This window comes from Felis catus, chromosome D4 (genome assembly GCF_018350175.1).
Source record: "Felis catus isolate Fca126 chromosome D4, F.catus_Fca126_mat1.0, whole genome shotgun sequence".
Classification (NCBI taxonomy): domain Eukaryota; kingdom Metazoa; phylum Chordata; class Mammalia; order Carnivora; family Felidae; genus Felis; species Felis catus.
The window spans coordinates 72,696,969-72,716,985 of record NC_058380.1 but is presented as its reverse complement, the minus strand read 5'-3'; the positions used below and the strand labels follow the sequence as shown (position 1 = coordinate 72,716,985).

Below are 20,017 nucleotides of genomic sequence, written 5' to 3'. Positions count from 1 at the left end.
GACTATATCACAATTTTTGTTTCCACTCTATCAGGCATTTGGGTAGTTTTCAGTTTGGGGCTATTTCCAATGAAATTTTTATGAACACTGTATGAAATGATCATGTCAGGTGTTTACTTAGAAGTGGAATTACTGGGCCAAAGGAAATCATAGGTTCAGCTTTAATAGATACTGACAAACAATTTTCCAGAGTGGTTGCACCAATTTACTTTCACAAACTTGAGTATGTGAGAGTTCAGGTTGCTCCGTATCTTCGGCAACAACTAAGTAGTCTTTCTTTATTTAAGCCATTCTGCTGGGTGTGGGTGGTACTGCACTGTAGTCTTAATTTTCATTTCCCTGATGACTAATAAAGTCAAACACCTCTTTATAGGTTTATTGGTCATTTGAATATTCTCTTTGTGGAATGCCTGTTCAAGTCATTTTTCTGTTGCCCTTTTGTCTGCCCTTTTCTTACTGTTTGCAAGAGGTTTTAACAAATTTTGAGTCTTTATCAGATACACATAACGCAAATATCTTCTTCCCAATCTGTGGCTTGCCTTTTCACTTTCCTAATGGTGTTTTTAATGAGTAAGAGTTTCGAATCCTAATATAGCCCAGTTATCAATTTTTTCTTTTATGGTACATGCTTTTTGCATCTTATTTAAAAAAATCGTGCTTATTCCAAAGTAATGGAAGATCTATTTCTTCCGAGGACTTTAGTTTTACTTTTCACATTTCGATCTGCCATCCACTAAACAGCCACCTGTACGTTCTAGATAAAAATTAAGATTAATTTGTTTCAATATGGACCATGATTCATTTGATTTTAGTAAATTAATAAATTTTGACCAGGCAATACAGTAGGTACAGTACCTAAAAGTTACATATGGGTATAGAGTGAAAGTAAGTCACCCTTCCATCCCATCTCCTTGCTTCCCTCTGCATGGCAACCAGTATTACCAATCTATTGGGTATAATTTTTGAGATTTTTTCTATGCACAAACACTTATTTTTTGTCTTTCAAGTAGGGGGGTGGAATATACTCTACATCCTATTCTACACTCTGCTTTTTACCATTATGGTGTATTAAAGATAGCTCCATACCACTGCATACATATTTGCCCCAATCTAATAGCTATAAAGTTCTTCTATGGATACACCATAATACATTTATCTAATCTCCTAATTCTCTATTGATGGACATTTGAATTATTTCTATCCTTTTGCTATTACAAACAATGCTACAATGGGTATCCTTGTATACATGACATTCCCCATATATGAGTGAGTATATACACAGAATTAATTTCCAAAGTGGAAATGCTATATTGCTATTGCCCTATATGTATATATGTTGTATCAATTTATACTTCCATAAGGTATAAGAATGATGGTTTAATCACACCTTCCTAGATATAATGTATTATCAAACTTCTTAATCTTTGCTTATTTAATTGGTAAAATATATTAAGGTTTTATTTTGCATTTCTTTTATGATAAATAAGATTGAATATTTCTTTCAAATACTTATTAGCCCCTTATATTTTTTCATTTTCTTTCTGTGGATTTTTTTTGGCCTCTGCCCATTTTCTTTTTTTATACTGACTTATAGGAGCTACAGATACATTTAGGACTTTTCATTTATATTTAGTCTTTTTTTATATTTAGTCTTAATATTTATTATATGATTTACTTAACGTTATCATTATTATATTTAGCTCTTTGTGTTACATATAATGATGTGTATGTGGATAAATATATACTTTTTTTTAGTTCGCCTTTGTATTTGTGACTATAACACACTTATGGTATTGAACTTACCTCTGTTAAAAGTTTTTTATATTTTGTGGTATACTTAGAGATGTTTTCCCCACTATGAAGCCATAAAACAGTTCTCTTATGTTTTCTTCTAAAACATTTTTATTTCATTTTCCATTTTCATTTTATTTCATTAAAATTTCATTTTTACTCTTTAAATATTTAATTGCCTGAATTTATTTTGGTGTAAAAAGTAGGCGCCAACTTGGTATTTTTCTAGATAGCCATCCTACTGTTAATAATAGCGGTGACAGTGGCTCATTATTCACATAACTGGACCTTTAAAACTTTTTTTTTTTTTGCAACAAATTCCTGTATTTGTTGTAGGACGTCACTATTTATTAGAAGTCTATCATGTCTTTTAAACTATTGAAGTATTTTTATTAGAATTAGTTTGGTTGGTTAGTGACTTGATTACAAAGTTGCATAGGCTTTGAATAGTCTCTCCCAAAAGTTGTCATTTAAAAAAAAATTTTTTTATGTTTATTTATTTTTGAAGGAGAGATAGGCAGAGCATGATGGGGGAAGAGCAGAGAGAGCGGGAGACACAGAATCCGAAGCTGAGCTGTCAACACAGAGCCCGAAGTGGAGGTTGAACCCACAAACTGTGAGATCATGACCAGAGCCGAAGTCGGATGCTCAACCCACTGAGCCACCCAGGAGCCCCAAGCTCTGTTATTTTTTAGTGTGCCATTTGCAAAATGATTTTTAGAAATGCATATATTCTTTGATGACAATAACACCTGCATAAGATATCGTTGGGTTTTGGTGATCCACTTTTAGAGTCAACACTGAGTTTATCTCATTTCTTTGTTTTAATATTAGTTGTATTTATTTTGCATACTACACATTAATGTATAGACTTTTTCCCAGTTTTATTGAGAAATAATTGATATCACTGTGTAAGTTTATACATTACAGCATAATGTTTTGAATTACATATATTGTGAAATGATTATCACAATAGGTTTAGTTAAAATCCATCACCTCGGGGCGCCTGGGTGGCGCAGTCGGTTAAGCGTCCGACTTCAGCCAGGTCACGATCTCGCGGTCCGTGAGTTCGAGCCCCGCGTCAGGCTCCGGGCTGATGGCTCAGAGCCTGGAGCCTGTTTCCGATTCTGTGTCTCCCTCTCTCTCTCTGCCCCTCCCCTGTTCATGCTCTGTCTCTCTCTGTCCCAAAAATAAATAAACGTTGAAAAAAAAATTAAAAAAAAAAATCCATCACCTCATATGGATACAATAAAAAGAAAAGAAATTTCTCCTCATGGTGAGAACTTTTAGGATCTACTCTCTTAATTTTCTCATTTCTATTTGTTTCATTTAATCTTAGTTCTTGTGATCATAATATATGCCAGGATCTGTTTTGACTATTGTATCAGGGCTCTTGCTCAGCTCCTCTTTTTCTTGGCTGAACCGTCTTCCTTGTGTTGGCTTCATCCACAAGCAGGATAACAACAGCCAGAGGTGGAAAAGTGACTGTCTATTCCAGTCATCTCCTTTTAGGAGTAAAGAAAACCTCTTCCAGTTTATGTTCTCTTGTTAATTTTTCTAGTGGTTATCATTATTTTGAGAACTCTGCATATCACAAATCCTCTATTTTTATACAACATATATTGATACCCCACTATAAGCAATGTCAAAATTAATATGCCATATACTTACATTTCTTCCTCCAACTAATCATTTTCAATTTTATTATTTTTCTTGGTCCTTATAATTGTTAGCTTTTATTCTACCGTTTAGTTTAGTTCTTCTAGTGTTACCTTTATACCTTCAATCTGAATACCCTACTACCTGAATTGGTAGCTTTAAGTAATATCTTTTGAATCTTCGTTTATACTATTTCCCACATTCTCTCTCCTGTGCCCTCCCAACTTTTGAAAAATTATACACTTCTACATTGTTGTGGCTTATGATACTTACTATAAGTATTTATAAAATAATTGATACAATTGTTTTTAATAATAATTTCTACATTTTGTTCTCAATTTTGCAATTAAATATACAGAATCAATGCTTACCACCAGTGTTTTGCCAGTCTCCTTCAGTTAGTTAAAGTTTGTCCTCTAACAGCTTAATCAGAAAGTATTTATGAAAACAATATTTTCCTGAGGTCTTGAATTTTTTAGTATGTCTTTAAGCTTTTATTGTCTTTATAACTGAACAACATGAACAACAGTTTGACTAGGTACAAGATTCTCCACTCATACTCCCTGCCCTTCCACACACTCTGGACAATAGCAGCATTGCTCAAGTATTGTGTAGAATTCATTGCTAGCATAGAAAAGTCAATGGTCAGCATAGTCTTTCTCCCTTATAGGTCTCTTGATTGCTTTTTTGGGCAGGGGTCTGCCCAAATAATATCTAAATGATTTCTTTATCTGTGAAGGGCAGTAAGGTTACTAGGCTATATCTCAGTGCTGATCATTGTACACCCATCTTTTTTCTGGTACACAGTGTGCCCTTTCAAGCCATAAATTCAAGTATATCTCCACTGCCTTATCACACTGGCAGATCACCTCCCACAAAGATGGCAAGTGTATTTGTGTTTCTTGACTCAGTCCTGCCTCCTCTGCTATTCTCTGGTGTCAAACAGGACCCAGGGAAGCTCTCAAGACCAACCCAAACACCCCCATACCAGTTCTTCAAAAGTGACTGTTAATTTTACTGCTCAGCATGTATCATCCTAGGTGGAAAACAGTTCTCACACCTCCATCTGAGATCTACAGTCATGTGTCTCGTGGTGTCATGTTCAAATCCCCAACTGATCACTGCATCTGGCAGTCTTTCTTTGTATACCTGTGGTTCTAGCAGAAGACTTATAGTTTAATTTAAGAGAATGTTTGTTTCTGTTTCTTATTTTGAAGTTATTTTAAAAAGAAGCTGGAATTCAGATCCAGTTCTTTACATACGAATGAGATTGCTGCAACTTTTAGTCCCTAACCTGGTGTCTAGCACTTAACAGGGATCCCATAAATGTTCACTGAATGCATTCTCATCACATGAAATCTACTCCGTGAAGAAGAGTTACATTCCTGAAGATTTTGTCATTCATCAAAAACTCAGTAGCCAAATTTTATTAAATTTTGTTTGAATGTATGGGTAAAAAATAGAACTTGGATTCTAAATAGTTCTATTTTTTATCTAATACTAATGATAAACAAAATTGTTTTCAACACAAACGAAGATTCTGTAAAGATCACTTCCAATTTTCATAAGTGTTCATATCATTCAGCAGGCAAGCTGAATGAGTCATTGTTACTGATGGAAAAAAAAGCATGCATTGAGATGAGCAAAATGGTCTTATTATATATAGGAAGTTGTGATTAAATAGCAAACTTTAAAAATCATTATTTAAAAATTTAAAAAACCCCAAAGGCCTAGAAAACGGAATGAAGACAAGGTAGCAGCCAAAAACATAAAAGTACAAATTATTGTTTTCTAAGCAGATCAGGTATTTAACAATTAGAGATACAGTTTTGCAGACGGTGAATGAGTAGGCATCAGAATCATGTTCCCTATGGCTCCCATGAACCTAATGTACCTAAAAGCCACGAATCATTATATGTGCCCAGACCTAAAACGTAGCTTTGGCTCTGTTCCCACAAACCTGCTCTTCTATCTAATCAGTGCCTCCACCACTCACTTACCATTTGCCCAAGCTTGAAATCTGAGCACCAGCCTTGACACTGCTCTCCCTTTCTTCTACAGCTAATCCATCAATCCCTGCTGAACCACCTCACTCATTCAAGCACACTTAATGAGTGACTGAAACATGTTAGGAATTAAGTAGGCTCATTCTACAGGGATGAGTATAATGGTAACAGTCCCTACTTTTGTGGAATTTACCACAGAGTGAGTGAAAACAGATAATAACACAAATAAGGTAACCTTAGACAAAGCAACACAAATACTATGCAGAAAAATAACAGAGTATTGTGAGAAAGAATAAATGACCAACTTAAGGATGGATGTTCCAGGAAGGACTCTCTAAGAAGACTTTTTAGTTGAGACCTAAAAATGAGAAGCCAGTTACATAAACTATAGAAGGAGGAAGAGCAGAGGGAACAGCACTTGAGAAGTTCCTGCAATGGAAATTAAGTTTGAGAAACTGAAAGACTCTCAGTGTGCCTGGAGCAATAAAAAGGGAGAGTGATACTAGGAGAGGTCTGAAAGCCCATGGGGGTCAGATCACACCAGGCCTTGTAGGTCTTATTAATGACTTTGTATTCTGTCTTAAGAAAACTAGTTGGTCAGAAAACTACATGGTCAGGTTTGCACTGCCCTCTTATGATACAAAACTATCTATAGGTTTGCAGACCTATCTCTTCTCATGCAAAGAACTCTACCTTGTATAACTAGGGCTGAGTTCACATTTGAATGACCTGGTGCAAAACACTCCCAGACAGTGAAATGATGCCTAAACTACCTCTGTGGAAGGTCAGAGCCAGAAAAAACAAGAGGAATATCCAAGCCAACCATCACCTCACCTTTCCCCCTCACTCTACCCCTCAAAAAGAAAGAAAGGTATTAAGAGTTTGTAAAAACTGTGGGACAGAGATTTGAGCTAATCTTACTGAGATCTTAAAGGACCAAGAGACACCAGGTGACAAATGGATTATGCTTCCATTATCCTGCCCTATTATTTTATTCCATCTTACTCACACCTCTCTGTTAGGTTGTGACCTCCTTGAGGAGAAAGGAATGCTTAGCACAGAAAAAAAATTTTTTTTCTTTAAAGATTTTAAGTAATCTCTACACCCAACGTGGGGTTCGAACCTACAAACCCAAGGTCAAGTGTTGCACGCTCCACTGACTGAGTCAGCAAGGCACCCGAGTCTTAGTAAAATTTTTAAGCAATGGTTTTTCTATACTTATTTATATAGTCTTTATGCCCCATTAACTACATTATTTTTCATGTATTTATCATCTCTGAATCCTGAATACCCAGCATAGGTTCCAGCACTCCAGAGCTACCCAAAGTATGAAGACTGAATGAATAAATATAAGAACTATCAAAATTTTTAAATTTATTTTAAAGATCTTATTTTTAAGTAATCTCCACACGCATCATGGGGCTCGAACTCACAACCCCGAGATTAAGAGTCACATGCTCCATTGACTGAGCCAGCCAGGTGCCCAAAAGAATTTTAAACCTACGTATCCTACACATATATTTTTCTTTTCTTTTATCTTTTTGAGAGAGAGACAGGGCACAAGTGAGCGAGGGACAGGGAGAGAGAGAGAAGCGGGGCTTGTGCTCACTCAGAAGTGGGGCTTGAGCTCATCCGATGTGGGTCTTGAGCTCATGAACCATGAGATCATGACCTGAACGGAAGTCAGATGCTTAACGGCTGAGACACCCAGGAGCCCCCTACACATATATTTCTAATGACTGAATGTTTCAAGCTTTGACTGGAGGATGGTAGGAAAGGGAGAACTTCTGGACATGGGTGGCTTTCAGAAATGCACTTTTAAAATGTCTGCTTTTCCTCCATACCTTTAATTTATATAAGTTCCCTTCTACCCATACTGTACCCTACTGGGCTACTGTATTAGGGATCTTTGCTGTCACTAGTATGCAAGTAGTTTTTGTTTTTAAGTAGGCTTTGGTTTTAAGTAGGGAGAGTGAATAAACTCTTCAGGTAGAAGGTATGGGTGACCTTCGTTCTTTGAATGAATGTCGTCCCTTACTTCTTGCCTGTACCATACACAACAGCCATCTAACACTTACCACTTAAACTCACTCTAAGCTTTTCAAAAGGAGAAGCCGTACTATAAAACCTAGTACAGTGAAATGGGCCCTCTATAAATGTAGCCAAGAGATGGAAAAGTTTTAGGTTACTGTCTTCCAAGAGATCTGTGACCTGGAACGGGGCCCGAGAGAGAGCCTCAGCAGTGGCACAAGAACTCCTACAAAGAACCTGAGTAAAGTTTTTATATACACAGCCTTTCTGTACTTATTTACATAGTCTTCATGCCCCATTAATCCAATTATTTCCTCCCTTGTTAGGAGATGGCATGGAAAAACACATAATTAGTGCAGTATCTTGTGTTCTCATTTAATTTGAGGAGATTTATGTTCAATTTAAATTCAGATCCATTTCCTTCTATTGCTGTAGCATTCAATTTAACAAAAAAGAAGCTTAGCTATCACATTCTTTTTGTGATTTTATTAAAGCGATACATCTGAAGCAATAAGAAACATTTCTTGATATTTAACTTATTATTTTCATTTGAATATTTTATCTTTTCATTTGATAGAGAAATGATGTTCAAATTCTTTTTATAAACCAGTGAATGATAAGTCTACAAGCTTATTAAATAAGAATGTATTTTTAAGTTTGAAAAATAAAAAAGTAAAAAGAAATCTGGCGAGTAGATTTATATTCATGAGACTACAGTTGGGATTAATATAAATGTACATTTGTGAGTACCCCCCTCCCCCCTCCCTAGAATTTCAAGAAGTCCTGTGGTGGTAGAGTCAAAGGCAAGTCCCTGATGGTTATGTAGATTATATCATAGCTAGAAGAGATGACTAACACACGTAAAATTAATTAAAATGACCATACAGGGCACAGTGCGATTAGGCACTGTGTTTATGGCATGGCCTCCCGGTCCTATAGGAATTCAGAAACAAAAGAGAAGTCAAATAGAGCTTAAGATATGTTGTAGCTCTGTTCCATGGGGGAAAGGGTACCATTTGGTTAAGAAGAACAGGAGGGTAGAGCACTGCAGGAAGAAACTGCATATGCAAAGGGAATGATATGAGAGGGAGTCTGGCTTCTGATCATAAGGACAGTAAAACACTGATCCTGGTCTGAAGGTGGGAGAAGGGTTAGAGCGGGAAATATAAAGCTTAAACAGTGGGAGAGCCACATGAAGTGCTTTATATAGTAATTATAAATATATACACCAGGAGAGGAAACAATATGCTAAGTGCAAAGAACCTCCAAATGCCAAACATTTGAAGAAACTGCCTTTTAAAAATAAATCAACAACCCATTTCTCTACTTCTGACATTCTTTATTCCCCTTGTGCTCTTATTTTCTTCTGTACACCTGTCACCATCTGACATACCACATATTTACTTGATACCTTGCTTAGCATCTGTCTGTCTCCAGTGGGCTGTGAGCTCTGTAAGAGCTGGGACTTTGCTACTTTACTCACAGGATCTGGAAAAGCACTTGAGAAGTAGTAGCATTCAATAAACATTTTTTGACTGAATTAACACCAAAGCTAAAAGGAAAGTTACTGAGATAACAGTATGTGTAATTATACAATTTACTTTAGACCAACACTACTGACTGCATTTAAGAACAAAAGTCAATGGTATAAAATTAAATTTGGGGGCTCACAATCAGAATCTCATAGTCACCTTATCCTTCATTAAGCCTCTTCAGAGAGTCTGTTGTGGTTAAGGCAGGTGGTATGATCATCTGCAATACGAAATGGCTCATTACAAGGACACTGAAGCTTTTCCCAGGGCTAGTCCCTTTGGATAAAAGGACCTATCACATAAGGAGGGACTGGCTGGCTCAGTCGGTAAAGCATCTCACTCTTGATCTCAGGGTCTCAGGGTCAAGCCCACTTTGGGCATGGAGCTCACTAAAAAACAAACAAACAAACAAACAAACAAACAAACAAGACCTATCACACAAATTGCTACAAGACAATATCTTTATATTACCATCAGGATAAGAAAAAAAATAATACTTTAACAGAAGTCCATATGAGAATTAACATGTCCATAAAATCAAGATAACTCCCTCCCCCTAGTCCTGACCCTCACTTTAAAAGAGATTATACTGACATGATGATGTTTGCTTTAGGTACTTACTTCTACAAATGTATTCCTTTGAAAGAAATTAAATTTTCTTAGAATTCTTTCATAAGCTCAAGGAAAATAATCTTGGTATTAAAATGTAAAAGTGCCCTAGTTGGTAATTAGGAAATAGGCCAACTTTATTTGTCAAAGGGTTACAAAAATCATATTTGCCAACATTCATATTTCATTTTTGAAAACAGCAATAGCTCCTAACTCCTGTAATTTATTTAAAAAAAGAATACTGTGGGGTACCTGGATGGCTCAGTCGATTAAACAGCCAACTTTGGCTCAGGTCATGATCTCATGGTTTGTGAGTTTGAGCCTCGCATTGGGCTCTGTGCTGACAGCTCAGGGCCTGGAGCCTACTTCGGATTCTTTGTCTCCCTCTCTCTCTGCCTTCCTCTGCTCATGCTCTCTCTCTCTCTCTCTTTCTCTCTCTCTCTCTCTCTCTCTAAAAATAAATAAACATTAAAAACATAAAAATAAAAAAAAGGAATAGTGAGCTATATTTACTTTAAAAGTGGAAAAAAGGGGCACCTGGCTGGCTCAGTCAGTGGAACACATGGTTGTGAGTTTGAGCCCCACACTGGTTGTAGAGATTACTTAAAAATAAAATCTTCAAAAAAAAAAAAAAAAAAAAAAGGTTGGGGCGCCTGGGTGGCTCAGTCGGTTAAGCCTCCGACTTCAGCTCAAGTCATGATCTCACGGTCCGTGAGTTCGAGCCCCGCGTCGGGCTCTGGGCTGATGGCTCAGAGCCTGGAGCCTGCTTCTGATTCTGTGTCTCCCTCTCTCTCTGCCCCTCCCCCGTTCATGCTCTGTCTCTCTCTGTCTCAAAAATAAATAAACGTTTAAAAAAAAAAAGGTGGAAAATAAATTGAGATAACCTAATAACTACCATAAAATGTATTAAAAGTTACTGTCTTCTTTCTCCTTTGATTTTTATGCTTTCTCCTAGAACCTTCAAACACAGGCTATTTTGTAGGATTGTTAACATCACTAGTTGAAGCCAGACTTGTATGTTATTATAGCTATCTGACCAACAAACTATTTTAAAGCTCAGTTAATCTTTTCCAATAGTGAAAGTAAAACACATTTCTTACATACATATTCAAAAGCTTGATAATTTAGAATAACAGTATGAGTCAGTTTGGTATGATTTTGATAGTATTTTTCACTGAAGCAGAAATCACTTAAACATTGGTCATCTGTTCATTTCTCTCAGTTGTATGTTATGTGACTCTAGAGCTTCTGGAAAATTTTCTCCTTAAAAAAAATTAGAAATAAAATACATTACAAAAATACCAGCACTTATTAAGCAAGTACAGGCAAAAAAAGAAAGAAAGAAGGGGGAAAAAACCCCACCTTTTTTTCATGCATATTCACTGTTGTCTCTCTCTTTACGAATTAAATCAGGCTAAGGAAATGTGTGCATTGGATGATGGAGTAAGATATTGTACATGTAAAGGAGACCAGGCACTGACCTTGCAAATCCTCCCAACAAGGAATTAAATCAATGGCTCATAGCATGCAGGAGTCTACATTTTTAACAAGTTCTCAGATGATTTAATATAGGTGTGGTCCAACAGGCCATGCTTTGAGAAACAGCGCCTCCTCTCCATCTTCCCCTGAAAGGCCTAGAATATCTTCCTTCAAGTGAACCTCAGCCTAAGCCTGGCTTCAATTGCAGCACTTGCCTCCCTGCTGGGACAGCAGATTTTCTGATCTGAAAATTTTTATTTCCCTGGCAAAACAGTGGCTTCTTAAATAATAAATGCTTAAGTGATTTCTGCTTCTGTGAAAAATACTACCAAAAATCATTATAGATAACTAGTATTATTACTTGACAAAATAATGAAGGAGTTAAAGAATTATTTCCCTCTGAAATCCACTGGATTCAAACTTCGTCTTTTGTAACTTTTGTGAAATTATTAAATTCAACACTGTTTCCCTAATTGCCAAAAATAATGTTTCAAATCTAATCTTATTTGGTCCCTTTCAAGGCACTTGATATGGGCAGTGTAGCAACTCATTTATGGCTGCAGCACTGCCAGTAAGAATGGCTGGGTTTGAGTCCCAGCTCTACTGCTAACCAGCTACGTGAACTCGTGTTAGTAAATCTTTTAACTTGAGTTTCAGTTTCAACAACTGTAAAATGGGTGTAATAACTGTACCTATCTCTTAAGAGTTGTATTAAAATTATTTGACTAAGAGAAAAACAAACCACTTAGCTCAGCATTGGGTACATAAATCATGTAGTTCAACTCTTTAAAAACATCACTGCTTAGAAATGTGTTCCACCCAGGCCGGGGTGGTCAATTAGCTAAGCGTCCAACTTTGGCTCAGGTCATGATTTCATAGCTCTTGAGTTCAAGCCCCGCCTTGGGCTCTGTGTTGACAGCTCAGAACCTGGAGCCTGCTTCAGATTCTGTGTCTCCCTCTCTCTCTGCCCCAGCCCTGCTTGCACTTTGTCTCTGTCTCTCAAAAATGAATAAACGTAACAAAAAAAAAAAAAAAAAAAGAAAAGAAGAAATGTATTCCAACCTAGTAAATCTTATTTCACTAGTTTCTCCTCTATTGATGCTTTAATTTGTAGCTAATATTTAATTCACCCAAGTTATATCACCAGTGTTAGGCATTTGTGTATAAGTGAACATATTCTGTCACAGACATATGTAAGCAATCAGAATTAATATCTGTATCTAAAACAGCTCTTAGGACACCTTCCATTCCACATCACTTAGAATCCTGTGATGTGACAAGCTTCCTGTCTCACTGAAGAAGAGACATTCTGTGACTATGACTTCAGTACAGCACTAAACAAGGGTAAAACCATAGAATTCTCTAAAAATTCTGCTTCCTTGCATTAAGAAAATTAAGATTTCTCCTCAATTGCTCCTTCACCTCAAAAACAGCTGTAGTATTGCAGGTGTGACCTAAGAAGTCTTAGGGTCAGCACTGCTAGCTAGGGACAGCTGTAGGCTAGCCACATGTGCTCAAAAGGGAGTTAATTCAAACAGGCTTCACATATAGAGGACAAGCAACATTCAGTGACAACTAAGACAACACAAAAAGACAAAAAGGAGACCAGATGACACAAGTGAAAAAAAAACTAGACGAAACTTTTCAAATCTCGAACTTAATTTCAAGTCACAGAAAAGAAATTAAGCATTTCAAAGGCAAAAAAAAGAGTAAAACAAGAGAATAAATATTGTACTATATTAATCACAATAAGGACCCCTTTTGTCTTGGCCAAAATATATTCTTAAATCAACTGTAGAATGTGGCTGCATTTTCAGGCTTAGCAGCATGAAACCCACATGACTATAATTAACGTAATAAATCATGTTGTGGAATTTTCTACAGAATCTGACAGTACTCACTGATATATTGTTTATTAGAGACTGCAGAGATTTCTCCTCCACTTTTTTTTATTACACTGCCAGAGACACTGAATCAAGAGGGGACCTTCTGATGGGTCTGAAATACCTGCAGCTGGTGTAATACATAAAATATACAGTGAGCTGCTGCCTTCAGACTTTCATATACAAAACATCATATACAATTTCCCAAAAGAACCTTATTTTTGAGTTCTTACTTTCCTGGACTTAAGGCAGTTGTAGGAGAGACAGGGATTCATTACTGATGTGACATTTACATTTTCTAGTTTCTTTTTTTTTTTTTAATGTTTGTTTACTTTTGAGAGAAAGAGCAAGTGGGGGAGGGGTAGAGACGGAGACAGAGAATCCAAATCAGGCTCCGCCCTGTCAGCAGACTCCAGTGTGGGGCTTGAACCCACAAACTGTGAGATTATGACCTGAGCTGAAGTCGGAGCCCTAACCAACTGAGCCACCCTGGTGCCCCCCCATTTTCTAGTTTCGATCATGAAGTCACAGCTTTACACATGTGGCTTTCCTTTTCAGGTTAGTCTGTGATGACTCCATTAGTACACAACACATAATACTGTTTAACAGGCATTATTTAATCAGCCTATGTATGTTCTTTCATGATTTTTAAGTAAAATTTTATTGGATATTAAATCATTTTCAAAAGTAAAAATTACTCCTTGCACAGTTCAGAAATTCAGCCATGACTGCATTTAACCTTGGTGAGTTCAAATATCCTTAAATATGCTTTGCTTAAATCCAGAAATACCGAAGTTTAAAAAACAGATGACTTAAAGAGTATTCACATGAGGAAAAGGTTATTTTATGTATATTTCCCCTAATAAAAATAACTTTATTAGTTATTATGAAAGTAGTACTTTAAAAAAATTTTTAATGTTTATTTTTGAGAGAGAGAGAGAGAGACAGAATGCGAGCAGGGGGGTGGGGGGGGGCAGAGAGAGAGGGAGACACAGACTGTGAAGCAGGCTCCAGGCTCTGAGCTGTCAGCACGGAGCCTGACACAAGGCTCGAACCCATGAACCATGAGATCATGACCTGAGCCGAAGCTGCATGCTTAACTGACTCAGCCACCCAGATGCCCCAGTAGTACATGTTTAATATAAATAAATGTATAGAGAAGACAGAAAAACTGCCCATAAATCCATCATCCAAAGGTGGCCACCGTATATATTTTGGTGTATATCCTTCTGACTTAAAATTTTAATTACAACTATTACTCTTCAATTACCAAGAGTTTAGTCAATTCCACTTTAACTATAGATTTCAGTGTCCTTTTGTGATGTATTTTTATTTTTCTCTGGAAATACTGCTGTGTCTTATGTTCAAGAGGGAAACTACTATTAATATAGCAATGCCTGGTTAAGTTACTATTTCTGACATATTCCCTTTGATCATTTGAAATTAGAGGTTTTAAGACTTAAAAGAGAATTTGATATTGGATTTATTACCCACTGATGATATACAAATTCCCTGTGTCTATTCTTGCCTCTATTCAAACTCCACACAGCAGCATGAGTTTTCCCAAAAGAAAGCGGAAAGTTACCTCTTTTTTCTTTCTAGAAATTTTAGTATTTGCATTATTTACTTTTTAACACTCAACAAAAAATACATTCAGCACCTCAACACAGTAGGCATTGTTTTAGGCATGTCTGTATATGTCTCCTCAACTGTTAAACTTTATTATCCCCTTCTTATGGAGACAATTAGATAATAAAACCAGATGGGAGATTGGGACTAGAAAAGGAAGAGTAAAAGTAGAAGTTTTGGCAATGAAGTTTTTGGAGAAATAAAACTGAAGGAAAGTTGGTGTACATCCTAAACGGACATCTAAGTGCTAAGAGGGAGGGCTGCTGAAACATGCAAGAGAAGCATCACCATGGCCAGTGACTCTGGTGGTTAACAGCGTGAACCAGACTAACTAGGTCAGAATCCCGGCTCTCCTAGCCTCTTACTGTGTGACCTCCAGCAAGTTCAACTTTTCTTGCCTTAGTTTCTTCATCTGTAAAATAGAGTTAATTATAGTCCTGACTTCACAGAGCTGTGAGAACAGAGTTACCACAAGCAATTAGTGAGATAATAAGCACCCTATAAGTATTGGCTATTTTTATTGCTATTCTGCATGTAGTAATCAAAGAGCTAACAACATATGACCCTGCCTATGAAGAAAAATAATCACCATTTGTTAATAGCTTATCAGTACCTCAGTCAGAAGTGAGTGTCTGAAAAGCACTTTTCATGAGTTTGTGAAAATTCTATGGCTTCAGTGACCCCAAACAAACAAGCATGTTACATTAGGTAACATCAGATGAATTTAAGAAATGAAATACTATACACAATAGAAACAGTTATAAAAAATTTTGATTGGAAACCAGGTCTTTCTTTACGTTTACATTCAATTTACAGGACTGCATATCTTAATTAGTAAGGCTCAAAATGTGAAGGCATCTTTTACTGAAAATGAATAATAAAGTAAAAAACACAAAGATATTATTAACCAACTTGAAACAAAAGATGTATGGCACATAATGCATAGGAAAACAGATAACACATAAAAATAGAAATGCAGAAAACCCTAATAAATTATCTTTTTTTTCTGAGTTAGTCTATTAATATTCATTAAATTCCACCCAAGAAGTAATAATTTAATGGATAGGAGAATGCTAATTTCTCTAATTGGGTCAGTGGGTAAAAACAAAACATAGTTTTGAAAACTTCATTATAAAATAAAAACTAAATTATTTTTTCTACATGGATTAGCTTTCTATTACCCATTTATAAGTATGGGCAAAACAGGCAAAGTTTTTTCTTACTGATAAGATAGCTGCTTTTCATTACACAGAATAATAATTTAGCAGCAGTTATGCAACAGTATAAAGGTATAAAACATTAGTGATCTGTAACATAAATCTTAACATACTCCAGAGACTAAAAATATTATGTAAAATATAATTTCAGGCATTATTTTTAAGGAATATGTACCAAACACTAAAGTCAAATTCACAGCAACAGCACATTCTTGGATTATAAGGATTCTTTTTTTCTGCTAAATGAAGTTAACAGGTAGAAAATTAAGTAACACTGATTTTTTTTTTTTTTTTTAAGTTTCTAGGGGTGGGAGTGGTTTCAGTAAGATGTCTGAAGACATCCGTTACTCATATCACCCCTGTCAATAATAATTTGATATCCACTCAAGGACAAAAGTGGCTTTCTGGGAGTTTTGGAACTGGGTGGGAGATTGTGAAACCCTACCCTAACTGTTTGGGAAGGCAAGCTCACACCCAGGTGGCTGACTCAGCAATCATGGTCCAGACTTCAGATCCTTGAACAGCTCCATACCCCTGAGAACTATAGCCCCATGTGGCTTCAGTTCTGTCACCAGCACCATAAGCCAAGGGACCCAGGAGTAGTCATGCCCACATGCACTGGGTAATAGGCATACAGACCTCGGTTCAGGATGTGGACCCTAAGTGGCCTATAAAGCATGTCCATTCTCTTCTTGGCTGTGGTCTGGAGCCCCTGGAGGTAAGCCCTCCAAATTCTTTCAGGTTGTAGATTCTGAAAGGGCCCTGTAACCAGGGCCATGCTGCTTCTAGCTGTAGCCTGAAAACAGTCCTGCTGACACAGGGACCTGGCAGGAGACACTCCCATCTGTGTGGCCAGAAATTCCAAAAGGGTCCTATACTTGGAGTTTGCCAGCAGTCCTACAGGTCCAAGGACCTAGTACCTAGTAGGAGATACTAATGTTGGCAACCCTGAAGATCCTGAAAGGGCCTAGTATATGGCTCTAACCCTCTCACAGCCACAGTCTGCCAGCGGTCCTGAGAGTCCAGGACCCCAGCAGGACATAATCCCATCTGCAAACCCAGAGATTCAGAAAGGGCCCAATACTCAGCTCCAGCTTCTCAGACAGTCCATGACTAGTACCGCTGGCCAAGGGAATCTGTGGGAAATACCCCTGTCGGCACCCCCACAGATCCTGAAAGGAACCTATAATCAGGTCTAGCTCCTTTAGCCACACAGGGAATGATGCAGCCTACCTAGGGACCTGGCAAGAGACACACCCATGTGTGCCTCCAGAGCCAGATCTGCAGACCTCAATCTTGGCTGTGGAACCAGAAACAGTGCTGCCAATCAGTTACAGCCTTTTCTAGGCCATGGTCCAGGGCCAGTCCTACCAATCCAAGGACTCTTCCAGTGACCACTTAGGATCATTTTCAGGGGCCTGGTGGGAGCCACAACCGTCTGTACACCCAGTTAATAGGGTCACTGTCTGAAGACCTAACCGTGGATCCTAAAATGGACCTTTGTCCCAGCACTACCCTACCAAGCAAGGTACTGGAGACAGTCCTGTCCACCCAGGGACCGGGTAAGATCCACACCCACCTGAGCCACTGGTAACAAGAATACCAACTGCAACCCAACTGTAACCCAGGAACAGCCTCCTAACTGTCCAGCCCAGCATGACTGTGATTCCAGAGGTAATCCTATCAGCCCAGTGAACAGGAAAAGACCTTTACCTGCTAAAACCAGTCTGTAAAAACTGGAAGAGGTGTTACTTCAAATGTATAGACAACAATGCAAGGCTACAGGATCAGGAATGAACCAGGCAAACATGACAAAGAAATTTATAAAGGAACCAAAGGAAACTAATCAAGCTCCCATAACTGATCTCAAAAAAAAATGGAGATCTAGCTCTTTTTTGTGTGGTGCCTCGGAAGCAGTAGGCTGCTTCAGGATGAAGCTGAACACCTCTTGCCCAGCTACTGGCTGCCAGGAACTCATTGAAGTGGACGATGAATGCAAACTTCATACCTTTTATGAGAAGTATATGGCTACAGAAGTTGGCATTGGTGCTCTGGGTGAGGAATGGAAGGGTTATGTGGTCCGAATCAGTGGTGGCAATGACAAACAAGGTTTCCCCATGAAGCAGTGTCCTGATCCATGGCCATGTCTGCCTGCTACTGAGTCAAGGGTATTCCTGCTACAGACCAAGGAGAACTGGAGGAAAAAAGTGTGAATCTGTTTGGGGTTACATTGTGGATGCCAATCTCAGTGTTCTCCACTTGATCACTGTAAAAAAGGGGGGAGAAGGATATTCCTGGACTCAGTGACACTACTGTGCCTCGTTACCTGGGGCCCAAAAGAGCTAGCAGAATCCACAAACTTTTCGATCTCTCTAAAGAAGATGATGTCCACTAGCATGTTGTGAGAAAGACCCTAAACAAAGAAGGTAAGAAACCTAGAATCAAAGCACCCAAGACTCAGTGTCTTGTTACTCCATGTGTCCTCCAACACAAAGGTCAGCATACTGCTTTGAAGAAACAGTGTACTAAGAAAAATAAGGAAGAGGCTTCAGAATATGTTAAACTTTTGGCCAAGAGATTGAAGGAGGCCAAAGAAAACACCAGGAACAGATTGCCAAGAGACGGAGGGTGTCTTCTCCGAGAACTTCTACCTCTATGTCTGAGTCCAATCAAAAATGAGATTTTTCTAAGAGTAACAACTAAGATCAGACATAAAAACAAAAACAAAAACATAAACGGAAATCTATAATCTGCAGGACAAAACATTCAAGATAATCATCTTAAAGAAACTCAACAAGGGGTGCCTGGGAGGCTCAGTCAATTAAGAATCCAACTTCAGCTCAGGTCATGATCTCACGGTCTGTGAGTTCGGGCTCACAGTGCTGACAGCTCAGAGCCTGGAGCCTTCTTAGGTTTCAGTGTCTCCCTCTCTCTCTGCTTCTCCCTCACTCATGCTCTGTCTCTCTCTCTCTCAAAAATAAACATTAAAAAATTTTTAAAAACAAAACTCAACAAAATGTAAGAGAACACAAACAACTAAACAAAACCGGGGAAACAAAGCATGAATAAAAGGAAAAGTTTAATAAAGAAACAGAAACCATGAAAAAGAACCAATCAGAAATCCAGGAGCTGAAGAATGCAATAACAAAAGTGAAAAGTTCAATACAGAGCATCCAACACACTTGATCATGCAGAAGAATCAGTGACCTTGACAGATTATTTGATATTAGTCAATTAGAAGAATAAAAAGAAAACAATGAAAAAAAAAAATCTTATGTGAATTATGGGATGCCATCAAGTGAATGAACATTTGCATTGTGGGAGTTCCAGAAGGAAGAGAGAGAGAATGGGGAAGAAAGCTTACTTAAAGAAATATTAGTTGATGGGGCAGTTGGGTGGCTCAGTCAGTTGAACATCCGACTTTGGCTCAGGTTATGATCTCACAGTCTGTGGGTTTAAGACCCGTGTTGGGCTCTGTGCTGACAGTTCAGAGCCTGGAGCCTGCTTCAGATTCGGTGTCTCTCCTTCTCTCTGCTCCCCTCCCCCACCTCAAAAATAAGTAAACATTAAAAAAAAGATATTTAAAGAAATATTAGTTGAAAATTTCCATCTTGGGAGCTATATGGTCATCCAGATACAGAAAGCTCAAAGGACTCTAAGTAAGATCAACCCAAAGACTATTCCAAGCTCTATTATAATCAAAATTGATAAAAGTCAAAGAATTTTTAAAGCAACGAGACAAACTATTTTTAATAGTTCCCAGGTGACCACACATGGAGTCATGAGGGCCTAGAACACACAAGGGCTGCATCCAAGGTGGAGGCCAATCACTCTGTTGAAACCCTCTGAGGCTCTAGGCTTAGGGACAACTGACAAGGGAAAGTGACAGTGAGAAGTAGAATTGAAAACTGGGCTCCCTAACCTCTCACTGCTCCACCCTCATCCTTTTCCAAAACAAAAACAAAACAAAACAAAACACAGACAAAACTTTGCTAAGGAAATTGAACCTAATCATGTGGGAAGGCATGGCCTGTAGCATGGGTGCTGGTGCCTGAGACTCATCTTTGGAGGCCTGCGGACCAAGCACCAGCTCTCTATCCACTCTCTATAACCGAGTCCTGCCAATCAATACATCTCACATACTTTTCACTCCGGAAAAGGCCCAAAGTAAGCAACTCTAT

The 20,017-nt window shown here is 37.9% G+C and overlaps 1 protein-coding gene and 1 pseudogene across 4 annotated transcripts in view; one reads left to right on the top strand and one right to left on the bottom strand.

Annotated features, from left to right (window-relative positions):
- The window catches only part of KIAA1958 (uncharacterized protein KIAA1958 homolog), a 158,639-nt gene that overhangs the window by 51,260 nt on the left and 87,362 nt on the right, over positions 1-20,017 (bottom strand). The window lies entirely within an intron of this gene.
- LOC109493920 lies at positions 17,768-18,515 on the top strand (annotated as a pseudogene).